This window comes from Cupressus sempervirens, chromosome 10 (assembly GCF_028749045.1).
Source record: "Cupressus sempervirens isolate cs-2001-9-10 chromosome 10, ASM2874904v1, whole genome shotgun sequence".
Lineage (NCBI taxonomy): Eukaryota > Viridiplantae > Streptophyta > Pinopsida > Cupressales > Cupressaceae > Cupressus > Cupressus sempervirens.
This window is the reverse complement of record NC_143127.1, coordinates 754748772-754767329: the sequence shown is the minus strand read 5'-3', so window position 1 is coordinate 754767329 and position 18558 is coordinate 754748772.

The following is an 18558-nucleotide window of genomic DNA, read 5'->3' as shown; positions in this document are numbered from 1 at the left end:
TTGTATAATGTCAATGGCCTCTTGTTGATGCTCCCTGTACCATCTCTCAGCTACTTCATAGGAAAGTCAGATTAACTAGTCAGCTCTAGGAAGATGGAAGACCCTCTCAATGTTATCACATCACAGATCCAACACAACTTCTCCGATGACACTCTTAACTACCCTTTCATTAGGAATGAAGTGTCGTGACAAAGCCATAATTAATTCAACTGATTGCACCGACACATGATGTGATGCTACACTCACTAATCTAGAACAGATCAATGTAGACACCAAGGTTGACCTCTCTATTGGCTTGTTGCAAATTCTCAAGAAATCTCATAGATCCATGTGTCTGAGGTCGGTATCTCATGTCTCAGCATAGTCATCATGGAATCTTGATTTTGAAGGTACACCTTCGAACTTGAATAAGACTGGTTTGGGTGTTGTTCTAGATGTGGATGTCATCTGGTCCTTTTACCTGCAGATTGTGAGAAAAATGTTATTAGTGTCAAGATAGTGTACAAGAAAAAACATACATAAGAAAAAAAAGTACCCCTTTGCAGATTTATTTATTTCTATATTTGAATTTTTCTTTTCTTTTCTTAAATATTTTATATTTTTTTTAAAACATTTTTAAAAATAATTAAGAAAAAAAAATGAAATATGCACGCGCACACTGAGGGCATGTGCAGGGAACATGGGTGCATAGACTAGCACGTAGCACGAAGGCACATGGCACGGCCAACTCATAGTGCACCGAAGCACATACATCCTGAGTGTGCTTGGCCAGGTGCGTGACGCATAGAAGGGACAGAGGGGGGAGCTCACCTTGCTCCTCCTCTTGGTGACTTAGACAAAAAATGGGGGAAAAGGAAAGGGGGAGGGTTTTTATAACCCTCCTCCCCCCCTCCATGCACAAAATGCAAAATGCGCGCCGCTCCTTCGCACGGGTGTAGAGGTGAGCAAGAATTTTTTTTTTTTAACTTGCATTTCAATTTTTCCCATTTTCTAATGTTTTTGTGTTTTTTGACTTGTTATTTTTTTTGCAAATTTTTGAATTTAAAAAAAAAAAATTGTGCTTTTTCAATTTTGACACTAGGACTCTAACTTTTAACCAAATTTTCTTCTCCAGACTCTTGAACTATGAGTTTAGGAGTCAAAAAAAAGTAGGGGGTTCCCATTCCTAGTGAGGAATGGGGCGTGTGTTGTGGGTACCACAACAAATATCCCCAAAAAAAGGAAGAAATGACCAAGGCATTCTTCATCAACAAACACTCTTCCAACATGTGTCAAACACTAACTAGACTCTGAACATCTCAAGCATCTTTCGGATGACTCTTCAATCAAAATCTTAGAACTCAAAACCTTCAAACTCAGTGCATGCATTGTGTATTCATTCCATTTGATGTGCCAGGATGCAATCAATCAAAGTTTTTTGATAACTTGAAATAATCTTCCACTCCTCCCAGCTTGTTCATTTAGAAACTGCAAGTAGGCTTTTATCAATCAATTGCTTGACCAGATGAGAGAATCAGTTCGAGGGCTCTTCGTGGGATGCAACGTTCTTTTAAATTTTTGGCTTTTGAATAATTGCTCCACATCATTCAAAATTTTACTTTCAATGGAATGATACTTTGGATACAAGATACTTCATTTTACAAATGTATCTTTTGCCATTTTAGATTTTTAGAATCCTTCAAACTTAACACCGTATATTTTTTCTTTCTTCCTTTTTTTTTCTGTATCCTAACTATGCTTAGACTGTGTAGTCAGAACATCAATGTCATTTCTCAGATTTGATCTCTTGTGAACATTCCTTGCATTTCTCTTTTAGAACTTTTAGGAAACTCTAAGGCCAAACAATGATCTTAGTAACCTTTCGAGGAGACCCCTCCTATTTGAACTAGTTGAAATTTGGATCATCCCTCACCATCTTTGACTTCAAATCAACAACACCTAAAACAATCAAATCTTTAAATTTTTGAAGTGTTGAGAACTTGTTGGTCTAGGCCTCTCATTTCCAGACTGAACATCTCTTATTTCCACAAGAAATACCTGTTGCTTGGTTGGTATAAGACACACAATCGTCAAAATTTTTTGACAAAGAAATACCTCTTCTTGAAATTAAATCCAAAGAGTGGTTAGTGAAATCTTAAGAGAAAATATCAAGTACACCTTACCCCCCAGGACTAATGCAACTTTGAAAGAAAACACACAACTAAAAGCAAACACACTTGCAGCAATGAAAATCTAAGCTAAATGTGGAAATAAAATCTGACTATTTTTTTTTTTGTTTTTTGTCTTTTAGGCTTCAAAGTAATGCTTTAGAAATTTCCTATTTATGGGCAAGGGAAGAAATTCCCCCTATAAGGAACTCAGCCTGAAAGTGTTTTCTCCTAGAATTTCTATGATTTGATAAGGGCCTATCCACAAGCATTGAAACTTGGTATGACAACCCAGTTTTTTTTTTGCCTTATCATAGAGGAAAACAAGGTCAAAAATCCTAAATGATTTGATCGTGGCCCTCTTATCAAACCATCTTTTCACAATATCCTAATGTTTAGCCATGTGCGCCAATGTAGCTATTCATTTTTCATCCATCTCTAAAAGATTCATCAATCTGATTTGTATTTTGTTAGCATCTTTAGTGTACCCACTCATGAATTTCAAAACCAGAATTCTTAGATTAAGTGGGAACACTAGTTCTTGTCTATAAACAAGAAAATATGGAGAAGTCCCCAAGGCATTTTTGACTCTCACTCAATTTGTCCATAAGGCATATTTTAGTTGTTTATGCCAATCCTTAGGATTCTCTTTCAACAATCATTTTATTACTATGATCAAGTTCTTGTTTGTAGATTTTGCTACCCCATTTCCTTGCAGGTAGTAGTTTTAATAAAACTCGATAATGACTTTGTTTTCAAATGCCCATTGGGTTAAGAATGCAAATTCAAAAGAAAATCCATTATCAAACACAAGGGTGAATGGCATTCTGAACCTAGTAACAATGTGTTCTTTCAAAAAGTCAGTCACAACCTTAGCAGTGCAATTTCTACATGTTTCTACTTTCGTCCATTGTGTGTAGTAATCCGTAGCTGTGAGAATAAATGCATGTCCAATTGATGATGGTGGGTTGACTTGACCGATGAAATCTAGCCCCCACTTTGTGAAGGGGTTTATCTCGTATACAAATTGCAAGGGCATTGTCAAATTCCTTTCTCTATTAGCACTAGTTTGACAGATATGGCACGAGTGTACATGCTTGAAAGTGTCTTTGAATATCAAGGGCCAAAAATAACCTGATCTTAGAATCATATGAGCTATTGCTTCTATAGAACCATGTCCTATACCATACTTATCATGATAGTGTTCTAAGACCTCTTTGGCTTCTTCATGTCCTAAGCATTTCAGATAGATCCCTTCATAGTTCCTTTTATACAACTTGTTATCAAGAAACATATAAGACTTGTATTTCATCTTAAGTCCCCTACATTTTGAACTATTCATCCATTTGGGGCATCAGTATTGTAAGAGATAATAAACAATGTCTTGGTACCACACATCTATCACCACTCCTTGGTTAATGTCAACTTGTGATACAACCATCTTGTTTTGATCATCCTCATCTGTTTCATCATCAAACTTGAATTCCTTTTCATTTCCATCCTAGTTATCAGCTATCATTTTTGACAACCCTTGATCTCTGACTAATCTCATAGATTGAATTTTGAGATCAAAGTCTTGAAGTCTTGCCATCCAGTTTCCTCTCCTTTCACCAAGTTCATTTTGCATCAAAAGTATCTTTACTACTAGATCAGGTACAATTGCATACACCTTACATCTAAGTATGTAGTGACAGAACTTCTTTACTGCCTTGATCAATGCAAAGGACTATTTATCAAGGTTAAAAAATTTCAACTCTAAATTTTCAAAGGATAACTCATAAAAGAAATTGGTCTCTCATCTTCCTTCTCTCTTTTTTGTGTTAGGATCCCTGTGGAAGAGTGTTCAGAAGCAAAGGAATAGATCTTGAAAGGAAACTCATAATCTGGAATCACCAAAACTGAGGCCATTGAAATGGCAACCTTGATATCTTCAAATGACTTCTTTATCTTGGGCACCCATTCTATCTTAGCCCCTTTCTTGAGTAAGTCATTAAGGGGACAAACTATCTCTGCAAATCCACTTATGAATTTTCGTACAAAGTTAATTTTTCTGAAGAAAGACTTCAATTCCTTCCTACTATGTGGAGGTGCTAACTTCAAAATAGACTCAACTCTATATAGATCAATGGAGATTCTAGCCTTAGAAATAACATGTCCTAGGAGCTTTCCTTTAGTAACACCAAATGAACATTTTTTGGGATTGAGAGATATGTCGTATTTATGACATCTATTGAATACCTGCCTTAGATCAGCAATATGGGTACTTCAATCTTTTGAAAATATAGTCAAGTCATCCATGTAGATAACTATACACCTATTAATCAATCCTTTGAAAGCTTCATCCATCACATGCTGAAATGTAGCTCCTGCGTTAATTATTCCAAAGGGCATCCTTTTGTAGGCAAAAGTTCCCCACTTCGTCGTGAAAGTTGTCTTTGGCCTTTCTTCTTCATCAACCATCACCTGATTATATCCTGAGTAACCATCCAAGAATGACATCATTTTTGAACCATTAACAACTTGCAATACCTCATCTAATGAGGATAGAGGATAGTTATCCTTCTGAGATGCTAGATTCAAGTTATAAAAGTCAACACATAGATGAATCTCTCTTGTCTTCTTCCACATAGGAACCAAATTCACCACCCATGTGGAATGGTAGATGGGAAATATGATCTTAGCATCTAGTAACTTCTTTACTTCTTTCATGATCAGTGGTTCAATGAGAGGATTTACTGTTCTTTGTCTTTGTCAGAATGGCTTGGCATCGAGCTTCAACGGGATGTCATGTGTGATAATTTTAGGATCATAAGTCTTTAGCTCTTTATAGCTCTAGGCAATGACATCCTTATACTTGGTGAGTAATTTGAGCATGTCATCCCTTTCTTTTGAGTTGCATGCTTTTCCTATCTGTAATTCTTGGTTCTTCATCAGTACCCAAATTGTATGAGTCACATTCTTCAATTCCCTTTTCTTGGGTTTCCCTTGAGTGCTGATTCATCACAATAAAATATGTGCTCAAGCTCAACCATTCCTTTTGGAATAGTGTTATTTTTCAAATTTAGGATCTCATCTTCATCTTCAAGTCCATCATCTTTAACTCTGTCATCTAGTGTATCATCAATTTCTTGTCCCTCAAAATGATGACTACACATGATAAACTCAAGTATATGTTGATCATCTTGAAAGACTTGAAAGTTTGCAATATTATCATGGATGGATGGAATAGTGACCAATTCTATTGAAAATATTTTCAACTTGGTTCTTTCAACTGGTTGCAATGCACTAGCTGAGATGGCAAGAGCATCTACTACCATGTTCTTTCTTCTTGGAATGGACTTGATGTTTAAGGCCTCAAAGTCATCCAATATGTCCCATACCCTTTTCCTATAAGCAAGTAACCTTTTGTCGTTGCAAGAGTATATGGATTTTACTTTTCATATGACCAATTGTGAATCCCCTTTGATTTTAAGAGCTATGACTCCTTTTTCTAGTGCAAAGAGGAGTCCTCAAATTAACACCTCATATTCTGCACCATTGTTAGTACATCTAAATTGCAATCGATATGTGGCATAGAAAGACCTACCTTTTGGATTGATTAATTTGATACCTACACTAGCTCCCATCTTGCACCTAGAACCATTGAAGTGAAGTGTCCAAATTGCATTTTCCTTGGGTTTTCTTATCACTTTATGCTTATTCATCCTTAACTTCTCTTTCACTTGAACCTTAAATGATTGTTTCTTAGGAACCGATTGTAACTTTCCTTGTGCAGGACTTTATGAGTCCCCTTCATAACTTGTAGATAGAGGAAGCATGTGTTTTTCTTGTTGATCTTGAATTTCCCCTATCAATGTTTTGATTTCTTCAACTTTGGTTTAGAATGAATGACTACTGAATTCCATCCTTTACCTTTCACATATCATCTTCTTCTTTGAACTTTAATCATCCCTAGAGGAGGAGAAGGAAAACCTCCACCATCTAAAGAGGTATCACCCTATGATATGTTTAGATCTTCACTTTCTTCTTCAGTCTTTTCAAGAAGGTGGGATGAGTTCATAGAATTTTGACTTTCCGTGAGTTCATCTATTGAGGTTTTTTAACCTTGTTTTTCATGATGTGGGTCAATACCTTCGCAACTGCTTCTTGACATGATGAACATTCAAATTCAGAGTGACTAACTTTGTGTAACTGACAAAATTTTGGAAGGACGAGTATACTATGATCAGCTTTCTCTCCTAAAAATTGTAGATTAGTCACCATGGTATCTATGAACTATGTCACTATTTCACTTTTGGGTATTGGCAACCTAGGTTCTCCTTTCTGATCTTGAGGTGTATTGTTTGGAAGCATATCAATTACCATCGCTTTGTATGAACCTAAATCTGATTATAAGAATGCTATCTCATTCAGGGCATTGTAATATGTGATCATTGTTTTCAATTTGGGCTCAACATCTATCTTGATTTGATTGTTCAATACTTTCCATGGCAACCACAATTGAGTGAAGTCTGTAGAAAACCATCCTCTTAGGCATTTTGTCCATTCTCTACTCAGAAGTAATCCATATGTCTTAGGGATATCTACCACATGTTTTTGATAACATCTTGGATCTGAGGGTCAACTGTTAACTGTATTCGCACATCTTTCAATACACCAATAACTTTTACTTCTGTTTTATCCAACTGTATCATGACTCGATTAGAGGGTTGAGGACTAACTCCTACCCTTTGGGCTATTGATAATGGAATTACATTAAAGGAAGATCCTAAATCAATGAGGAAATTGTGAAGATTCTTCCCATATATCTTTATGCTCAACAAAAATGGGGGTACCTCAACTTTATCTTTGAACATAGTGGGCATCGCTTCTGCAACATTTACTTATTGTCGCACTATCTTTTGAGTGATAGCATTTATATTGTGGGAAACCTTTGTATTATCCAATGTCTTCATGAGCACTTCTCTTTGTTGTGGAAAATTCTATAACATATCAAACATGGACATATTGGCTTTAGTTTTCTTCAAATGTTCTACTGCATTGTACTTTTCAGTAGACCAAGCGGGGTTCTTTAGTATTCTTGGTATGTTCAATTGATTTTGATACTATTGTCCTCCCTAGACTAGTCTTACTGGTGGCAGATTGTTATTTTCTCTTGGATCAAGTGGAGTGGCTTGGAGGAATCCCATCCATCAAGGGATCCTTTCTATTTCTGAGATTGCATGTATTTCGATTATCATTTTGAAATGCAAACATCTCATCATGTTGAAGGTTTGGTTCATGGCTAAATAGGAATTGAACAAGAGGAGGATTTTCATTTACTTGTGAGTTTTGATTCACATCCTGATTACCATTGTAGTATAAACCATCATTGTTAGGCACATTTTGGCTATCATAATATTGATTGATATCAACATATTGAATGTTGTTGTTGTTGTTATTAGCAAGAATGCTTCCATTATTTGGTCAAGTGGTCCATTGTTGGTTTTTCCTTTGGAAGCCATTGTCGCAATTAGGAGGATTGAAGTTGTTTCCTCTACCATTGTTTCTTGCATTGTTGTTGTTACTATTATTGTTGAAGTTCCTATTGTAATTCTAGCCAAAATTGTTGTTGTAGGGGCTAGTATTATTTCTTTGGAAGCTGCTATTTTGTCCTTGTGACAACCTAAGATGTGTTAGCTCATTGTTCATTGTGACATGGTCTTCTTCATTTGACCAACTTCCAAAAGAAGATTGTTATCTGCTTCCATAGGAACTATTGCTTTTTGCTCAAAGAAAGCTATTTTTGGAGGCTCATAACCTGGATATGTTATAACTTGAGTTTGTGGAGTGGGTGCCTATTGTAATGGAACTGGTTTCATAGGTATGAACTGGCTAGACATAGTGCGTGCTCCCATAGGGTATGTTGGTATTGTAGGGACTACTTGTACTAGAAGCATCAGTCCTCCTCCATTAGGATTGGCTTGCTTCATGAATGTGATCACTTCTACAAAGACTTTGTCCAATTTGTCAATATTTGTTGCAGGAAGTCTTCTCAGAAAGATCACAGTAAGAGGGTCCATAACATTCAAATAAATCTGAATGGTAGCTTCAACCGATATGGTGTATGTCATTTCCAACTTGTGGTAGGCCATATAAAAGTGATGGTTGAAGCATGAAACTATCTCAGGTGGATTTTTTTTATTGATATGAATTGTTGATATATCACAGCTGGATTGATGAATGTTTTGAATTGTTCCAAAAATAATTTTTCAAATGTATCCCAATCCCCAATGCATTTAGGTGGCAAATTGATGTACCAATTGAAGGAAATTTCTCCTAAAGAGTAGGGAAATAAATGAAGAACCACGTCCTCATTAGCCACTTGCTTTTAGTTGCAAATTTCTTTGAAATCCTGGACATGATCTTCGGTAGTTCGTGTTTCACCATAGATGAATCTTGGGCAAAACTTGTCGGGATTCTTTGGGAGGTCATGAAGTGCACCTCTCAAGTTTATCAGTGAGTCCACAACATTTGCAAAAAAGGCCATTGGGGGGTTTGGTGAACCTAATAGTGGTTGTTGAGGAGTAGCTACCAGAATATGTGGTGGTTCACTAGGTGGTTGGAGTGGAGGTGGAGTTGAAGAAGATTATGAAAGTTTGAATGCAAGTGGTTGAACTCGAGATGTTTCCTTGTCACTACGTGGTTTATGGAAGTGGGTAAGCTTGAGAAACTCGTTTACACTTGGTGTAGACCTTAATGCTCACTGAAATGGAGATTTTGGATCAATATCCTCCAACTTGCATGAAATTTTGGAGCAAAGCACACTTCTACAGAAGTAAACTTTCTCACTATTCTAAATTTTGCGCACCACAGAGTTTTGCACACTTGTGAATCTATGGACCTGTGTACCTATAGAGCTATGGACCTAAATTTGTCAAAAACTCAAGAAATTTTTTTGAACATTTATGAAGCATAGATTATTGTAGAAGTGCAAAATTCTAAAATTTTAACAAATTTTCTTCCTTTTTGAGAGTCAAAAGGAGGCCCTCCTTCTAGCACCACTTCTATTGGGTGGTCATTTTACATGAGGTCAATGGTAGGAATCCATTACACAATTCCTCTCTTGAAAAGATAATCATTTTGGGATCAACTCCAAGGTTCAGTATTTGTCTTGTGATGTACCAAAATCAGCTCAATTGAAGATAAATGTGATTTTTCACAAGGAGGCCTTTGCTAGTTCTGATTTAAACTCGGAGTGAAGTATATCTATCTATTGTCTCAAAAATCATACACAAAAGAAAAATATTTTTTTTGTATTTTCTAGTTTTTTCATTGAATTCAATTCTACTAATGCAACTAAAATGAGTTCCTATTCTAACAAGGGGTTAGCAAAGAAAATAACATGAAGTTGAAATTCTAAATGGACATAAGCTATCAAAAACAACATGCTGCAAGTTAAACTTTCAAACAAATCAGTAGGAAACCAATGAAAATAGGAGTAGTGCTTCCTAAAATCCACTGATGTAATCATCGGTGAGAAACCTTAACTATCATATGGTATTTCACCTTTCATCAAATTTCAAGGCCATGGAAAGTGCGCTCATGCAAGACAAAAGGCTATGCAGGCAAAACTTGTGATCTCTTCTCAAGCTCGTTATGTCAGCAGAATTCATAAATCTGTAGCAAACACCAAAACTAAAAGATTGCACAACTAGAAACAATGTAATAAAACTTTGGCTCAAACACAATCTCATTAATAAAATTCACAAAAATATGAAACATTTAGGCAAGAATGACTACACTCCAAATGCGAGCACCAAAAGCATAATTTTATTGCATAATAATGGTGGCCTTTGTTACATTTTACAATGGGGTATTTATAAGAAATTGTCTCCTCAATTTGTGTTGAGAGTGAGAAATATCTCCATGCAATAAAATGATTTTAAAACATTAAAACAAACTAAATACATACAAACTAAACATTAATCTGGTGCTTAGAGGGACTCCATCCATATTTTATTCATTAATTGGATGCATGAGCCCTTTACATGTCAAAAACAAAGAAGACATGAGAGATAAAGTAGGAGGAAGTCATCAGTCAAAGTGGAAGTGCATTGAGGTGCCAAAAATAGAAGCTGGTCCTTAACTAGGAGCATGTTGGAGTTAAACTAGCATAAGAATGCGTTCTCAATGCATGAAAAGTGTTATTTTTGGAACTGGCAATTAATTGTCAGTGCACTTCTGAATTACAGAGCTGTGGACCTACGTACTTGCAAACCTATGGACCTATATGAAAATGAAAAGCTATAGAACTATGGAGCTACATGAAAATGCAGAGCTGTAGACCTCGACAGGGTCAAAATCTCAAAATTTTACTAAGTGTTAAAATTGAAATTCTGGCATCTAGGTTTTGTTCTTCTTCATACCAAAGCCAAGTTTGGATGTTTTCCCTTGAATTTATCTATCATCTTAGTAATTTTGGTTGCATATGCAATATCTAAAGCCTCATATTCATCCTTTACCTTATTCCTATAGTTGTACACCTCAATTTGAATCTCTATGAAATCTCTGAGTTTGGTGTCCAACTCTAACAATGCTTCCTCTATCCTAAAGGCTTTCATGATATCTTCATCACTAGATGCTTCCTCTAACATCTTCTTGAAATTCTCTACTATTACCTCAACTAGCAATAGCTACTATTGTTATTCATCTTCAAAGATGTCCAAGCATGCATCATTGTACAACTTTTTTGCTTCCAAAATTCACCCCTAGGCTTGGTCCTTGAGCTGATGGATCTCCTTGTGTAATGTTTCCATTACTATATTGCCATCTTCTATCTTATCTATCCAATCATCAATTAATTCTATCTCTTCTCCAGTATATACATCGATCAAAGTGCAGTACCTTTTCCCTTTTATGGCTTGTAGAGTCTGCAAATCCTTGCTCCATGCCTGTACCTTATCCATGATACTGAAGTCCTGCCTCAAAATTGTTACAATCCTATTCATGTTCTCTTGCATAGCATGAAGCAACTTCAAATTCCTTGTGATTGTGGTAACACCTCTATCCTCAAGGCTTTCTTGCCATTCTTAACAAACTCTCAAAACTAGATTGAGCTTTACGCCTTCCCCTTCTCTAAGAATGGTATTTAGAGTCTCCTCGAGGTGCTCAAGATCAAGAAGACTAACAATTTTGGATAGATATCGCTTTAGGATCTCAACTTTCCTTGAAAGAGTTAAGAGTTCAATTTCATCCTACTCCATGTGCCTAAGAACCTCTTTGACTCCCATAATCATCATTTTTTAAGCTAAATCCCATGTAGTCCTTCCCAACATAACATCCTTCACTTCATAATCCTCCAGACTAACAACTTCTGCATTTGTACCTTCAGGAGGGAGAGCCACTTGTGTAAATAAATCCTAGTTCCATATGGTAGTGACAAATACAAATGGCATTGCATCATGTAATAGAGACTCAGGTTTGTTCAAGATCTCTACGATATCACAAATGTCATCCTATAAAGCATGTAACTGAGGCTTAGCACTCCTCATTATCTCCTTTCAGAACCATTTCAAAATGTCTTTCTCTACAACCTTGGCTCTTGATGACAAATTGGTGTGTTCAACTACCTCCTTCCCTTTATCACTCTTGCTTGGAGTCATCTCCTATTGTGAAGACTCTCCTTCTGTAGCCTCGGTCTCTATAGATCTTGTAGCTTGCTCCTTAGCATCTTGGGAAGGTTGTTGTACATATTCTACCAGCTATCCCTCTCTTAACACTTCATCAGTAGCCCTCTACTCTAGTTACTCTTGTGGTGATTGTTCCTTTTGAACTTGTTCCTCTTCTGAACTTAGAGGTGGGGGAGTTATTGAACCCTTATCTACCACTATAATCTATGGTGGAGATGGAGTGAGATCAGGAACCTATGTTTCTAGTGGCATCTGCATCCAATCTTCCTATTGGATTTCACCTATAGGGGTGTCTCTAATCTTATCTCCAACCAACTCTATACACATGAGCATGAAATCAAAATCCATCATAGAGAAAACATCCTCACCTTGCTCCCTTTTCTCATTCACCCACTATTTCACTTCGTCTTTTGAAGAAGAGAGTTCTAATGGTTCTACTTGTGTGGATGGTAGGGTACTAGTGGCACTCTTTCTTCTTTCTAACTCTACAGTTTTTGATAACCAATTTCTTCTTTGTAGCGGTACCTATTCCTTCTCCTCTTCTAATTATGTTTCTTCCTCATCTTCTTCTTCCTTCAAAAAAGTTTTAGGAATAGATGGATTAGGTACTAATCTTTTGCTAATACTTTCCCTTTTCTTCATCTTAAACTTGATCCTCTTATGTTTGTTGGAGACAGAAGGAGAAGAGGGCTCTTCTTGTACAAGAGAAATGGAGGCTTTTTGAATCTCTCCCTCTTCTAGTTGGCCTTGCACAATAGGAGGCAACTGAGGTTCATCCTAGATTTTAGAGACTCCAATAACTTGAGACTATTTTGAGCTCTATTCATGCTACCAGGAAGACATATGTTCTATAAATTGTTCTATCTAAATCCTCTGAGGAGAGGTTCTCTTCCTCTTTCCCTTCCTTTTAGGAGGGTGATAATATCCCATTAGGTGATCAAGTTGGTAGACTATCTCTGGCCTAATAGGAGACTAGAGTGTAAAGATAGGAACTATGACTTTCCTTCCCTTACCCTTTTCTAGGTGAGCATGTGGATGAAAGATTACATTATTAGGAATTGGATTGAATGGAAAAGGTTTCTTGATCCAATCCTTTGTCATTCTAATGACATGTCTCACTCGATGATTGATGTCATCTCCTTCCTCTCTATCAACCTCTTCATTTAGAATGCGTCTTTCACTAACTTTATCTACATTGAACAAGGGATCCAGTAATTCTTTGGAGTCTTGTAGCCTTATCTCATATAAAATATTCAAATGGAGAGCCTTTTCTACTAAATACAAAGTCATGCTACAATAGTCCTTGATGTGGACATCGTAGTCATTTGTGGCATTCATCCAATGATCTTCAATGACATCTTCATGATGGAAGTCCTTTCCTGCCAAGCTTTCCACTTTACCAACATTGTCAAAGTATGGCTCTTCAAGAGGATAGTTTTCCCATTTTCACTCGAAGGTCAGAATATCCTTTTCTTGCTTTTCCTAGAGATCTCCAGTAGTACCAAATTTTTTCTTGGGTATCTTAAAAGCTTCTTAGGATTGATAGATGCACCACCCATCTGAATATACTTAAATGTCTTGAACTAGATAAAACAGGCTTTGAGAGTCATGATCTATGCTTTGGCTTCATCAGATAAACTCTTCACATAGTCTCCCCCAATGAATCAAATGATCACAAAGATGAATGCATCATTCAAAATCCTGTACTCCTTGCTCTATGTTGAGAGCTTCTTCTTCATCGACTGAGGATAGAATTTGTATGGCCAAGCATTCGGGTCTTGCATACTACCTTTCTTTTACAAACTAGGATAGTTTGTTGCCTTCACTACAAGTAGGTACACCATATAAGAAGTCATATAAAACTTCTTCTTGTCCTTCACTATCCTCAGTTGATCACACACGTTTTCGCTTAGTGTGGTTGCCAATTCTAGTGGTATCCTTGCATGTCTAATGGTCTCAATAAAGTTGTCCATGAATGTAGTGAGATGACTCACTTCAGGTAAGCTCACGACTCTGCTTAGGAGAATGATAGAGTATTTAATGTCATCCTTCTTGTACCCTTGAATCATATCCACTTTTCTTGTCATCCTTCCCTGAGAAGGTTTCTCAATCAGGTATGAGGATTGTATAATGTCAATGGCCTCTTCCTGAAGCTCCCTAGACCATCTCTTAGCTACTCCATAGGAAAGTCAAATGAACTGGTCAGCTCTAGGAAGATGGGAGACCCTCTCAATGTTATCAAGCCACAAATCCAACACAACTTCTCTAGTGACACTCTTAACTACCCTTTCATTAGGAACAAAGTGTTGTGATAGAGCCATGATTAATTTAACTGATTGCACTGACACAGATGTGACCCTGCACTCACTAATATAGAATGGATCAATTCAGACACCAAGGCTGACCTCTTTGTTGGCTTGTTACAAATTCTCAAGAAATCTCCTAGATCCATGTGTCCGAGGTCGGTATCTCTGATCTCAGCATAGTTGTCATGGAATCTTGATTATGAAGGTATGCCTTGGAACTTGAATAGGACTAGTTCAGGTGTTGTTTTGAATGTGGATACCATCTAGTCATGTTACTTTCAAATTGTAAGAAAAATGTTATTAGTCTCAAGATAATGTACAAGAAAAAACATACATAAGAAAAAAAAGGTCCCCCTTTGGGCATCTATTTATTTCTATATTTAAAATTTTATTATTTTGTTATTTTTTCTTTTCTTTTTTTAAAAAATTTTATATTTATTTTTTTCCTTAAACATTGTTTTAAAAAATTAAAAAATTAAAAAATGAAACCCTCCACATGCACGTGGTGAGGTGCGTGCATCGAGGAAAGCACATGCTAAGGGCATGCATGGGGCATGTGAGCATGTCGCTAGCTCGCAGTACATCGAAGCATGCACGACCAAGGACATGGCATGAGCACGCTTAGCCAAGTGTGTGGTGCAACTAGTGTGTAGTGCTAGTGCACTCGGCTAGGTGTGTAGTGAGGCTAGTGTGCAATGCCAGCGTGCGACGCGAGCATGGTGCGACAAGCATGTGGCACGAGAGCACACGACCAATGCATAGGGATAGCATGAAGTGCATAGAAGGGAGAGAGGGGGGAGTTCACCTTGCTCCTCCTCTTGGTGACTTGGAGAAAAAATGGGGGAAAAGGAAATGTGGAGGGTTTTTATAACCCTCCTCCCCCTCTGTACGCACAAAATGCAAAATGCGTGTCGTACCTCAGTGTGCGCGTGGAGCTGAGCAGGAATTTTAAATTTTTTTTGAAACTTGCATTTCAATTTTTTCCATTTTCTAATCTTTTTTTGTTTTTTGAATTTTATTTTTTTTGTACATTTTTTATTTTTTATTTTTATAAATTTTGTGCTTTTTCAATTTTGACACTAGGACTCTAATTTTTAACCAAATTTTCTTCTCCAGACTCTCAAACTATGAGTCTGGTAGTCAAAAAAAGTAGGGGGTCCCTATTCCTAATGAGGAATGGGGTGTGTGTTGTGGGCGCCACAACATAAACTAAAAAAAATTAAAATATATTTGAATTCAATTTTCTCCTCTAGATGGAGGACGAGTATGAGTAGTAGAAATCGAATGTGGAGGACAAAGAGGAAAGGAAGCAGAAGGAGGAGAAGAAGCACACAAAGGAGAAGATAGAGAAGAAGAATAAGGGAAAGGATAAGAAGTAGGAAGAGAAGGAGAAGAAATAGAATGCATAGAAGGAGGAGAATGAAAAGAGAAAGAAAAAGAGATGAAGGTGAAGAAGGAGAAAAAAAAGAGGAGGAGAAGAAGTTGAAGTAGAATGCAAAGAACAAGTATGAGGAGGAGGAGAGAAGGTGCAAACACAATAGGAGGAGAAAAAGAAATAGAATCCCTCCTCCCCCTCCCCACCATCTTCAGCCCCCAATATATTAAATAAGATATATCTTATGATCCATATAAGCATTACACATCTTTTAGGTGCAAGTACTAGCATCATTTAGATGTACTTGATGTGATAAGATTAATGTAAGGTAAGCTAAAAAGATATAAATATAAATGTAGTGGTTGGAAACCATACTTGTCAACAAATAATATGATCCATTGAAATTTGTGCAGTCAAATCTATAACCATGTAATGACTACTCACTTGCAAAGGTGACAAACAAAACACTTATTTTTCTTTAACCTTTTGATGATGAAGGTGACAACCAACACACTTAGTCTGATCCATTTCTCACATTCAAAGCCCACTACACCAATTTATCTCTTGTTTGGTAGCTTTTACACATCATACACTAAGAAATAAATTAAGCCTAGAAAAAATCAATCAACTTTGACTAGTAACACTGCTAACCCAAGAATCATTACCTTTAATAAACTTACATATGTTAGAACTAGCTAGAAACCAACATTATTAAATATATTTAAACACATTTTTTCTATTTCAAAGTAAAAGATGTTCATCACATTTACAATTCGCTAATTTTCTACACTCAAAATATTTACAGCCTGCCATGGATTTTGTATGTATACCACTTGTATAAAGGGAGATTTATCTTTTGGAATACTGCATTTAATAGCCATTGTTGGTGGCAGAGAAACATGCACATCTCCTTTTGAATTTGTTTCAACACTCACTGGCTATCGACAAAATACAAGGCATCGATCGCTAGGTTTCACTAAAGAACTTTATGTTCCTTCACTCCACTTTGCCATTCTAATTCTATTTTCATTGGTACTGTCTATGTAGGGACCAAAATGCACTTTTATTAATTAATTTAAAAACTATGTATAATAGTTTTATGAATTTTAATTTATTAAAAAATACAAAAAAAATGATTATGCAAGTGCATTTTGGCCCCTCCATAGCCAAAACCATTTTCATTAGGGTTGTAATCATGAAAATAGAAACTCATGCTCTAAGAAAATGTAGTGTCCCCTAAACGAGCTATGCATTTTAGATTTTAGGGTCCACTTGTCCTCATAGAGAACACATTAGTGGTATCTTTATGCATGGACCTCACTAAATTATTATTAACTTTTCACTTATGTTTGCTGCCTATAGATAGTCATGTCTCTATCTAATAGAAGTTCCACATAGTAAAATAAATCTCTTACATTTTTAATAGTAGTTCTCTCTCTCTATCTAATTATATTGATGGGTGCTTTATTTTTGTACATATTTTACTCTTTTCCCAATTTACTAGTGAAAGGTCATCTTCAGAGAAATAATCAATTTATAGTCTTTAAATTGATGTCATATTAATTATATAAGGAACATAAATTAATTAGTGTTATTGGGTCCTTCATTTATTGGTGAAGTTGAATGGCTTCAAATGAGCCCACCAAGGATCAAGTCTTAACCAAAGAGCTAGAACTAGGTTTCTTGCAAACATCTTACCTCTACTAGACAACCCTATAACCCTACTCAAGTTTGAACCTCAATTAAAAACAAAAATTATAGTTTTCAAAATTTGAGTCCAAAAATTATATTCAAACAAGTAAATTGTAAACTCATAAAAAAATAGCATTGTGAAAGGGTGTTTAAACATTATGAGTGGTATTATAAGGAAAAGTGTTGATATACAATTTAGAGATACACTCAAGTGAGAAAAATATTTTTGTTAGAGAAAATGTGTATAAATAAAGGAAAATTTTTATTAGTTGGATACTATAATTTTATATTTCTCACAATCTTATGTAGAAATTATGAGTCACAGAAATAATGAATATATCTCACTTATGATACATCTTACTAATCTAACAATAAACTTTTTAACTCATACCAAAATTAATTAATTAAAGAGTACTGAAGCAAAGATACTTTCTAGTGATATTAGAGCTTTCGAAAAAGAGTGCATAAAATTGCATCTAAAGCTACTAAAACATGTTTTCTATTCAGAACAACTAGTAATCAACTAATAAAAAAATTAGGTGGGATTCATGAGACTTTTCAATCTTTAAAATATTGTAGCATTTTAGGTGGGTTGGAGACTTTGGAGCCTATAAACTATAAAACAACATTAAGATATACACTAGACAATAAAATAATATGCTTTTAGAGGAGGCACACCCATTAGATGATAATTACTATATGTCATACATTGAGAGAGAGAGAGAGAGAGAGAGAGAGAGAGAGAGAGAGAGAGAGAGAGAGAGAGAGAGAGAGAGAGATGTAATTGGTTAGCTAAACATCATAAAGTTCTTTAATACAAAATATATATGTTATATCAATAAAATAAAGAAAAATTGATGCATCATTTAGTTGTAATCTATATAAAAGGGTCACCCTTAAATATCACACACTAAGAAAAAAAACTAAGCCTAGAAAAAATAAGTCAACTATGAAAATAACTAAGCCTAGAAAAAATAAGATCATTGTTGAAGAAGGAAGATTGTTTGCAAAGAGGGAGATTGTTGATAAAGAATGTTTTCAATCATTGTTTTTTCACTGATGTCAAACCTACTATTTTTTGGAATGACAATTTCTTATAAGATCCAAGTACTATCACTTAGTTGATTGATGAAGAGGATTTAATCAACAAGATGTAACAAAAGTACCTAAGGGAAAGGTTGAGTTATGGTTTTGTAATGAAGTGCAAGTATCATTTAAGACAATGATAAAATAATGTATTGATAATACACTTGAAGATATAGAGGTTGGCCACACTTAGAAATCTTGAAAGAATAAGTTGTAACAAGGCTATCTATAAAGCTTGACCAAGTTCATTAGTGAGTGTCGAGCAAGCTAGTTCATGTTGA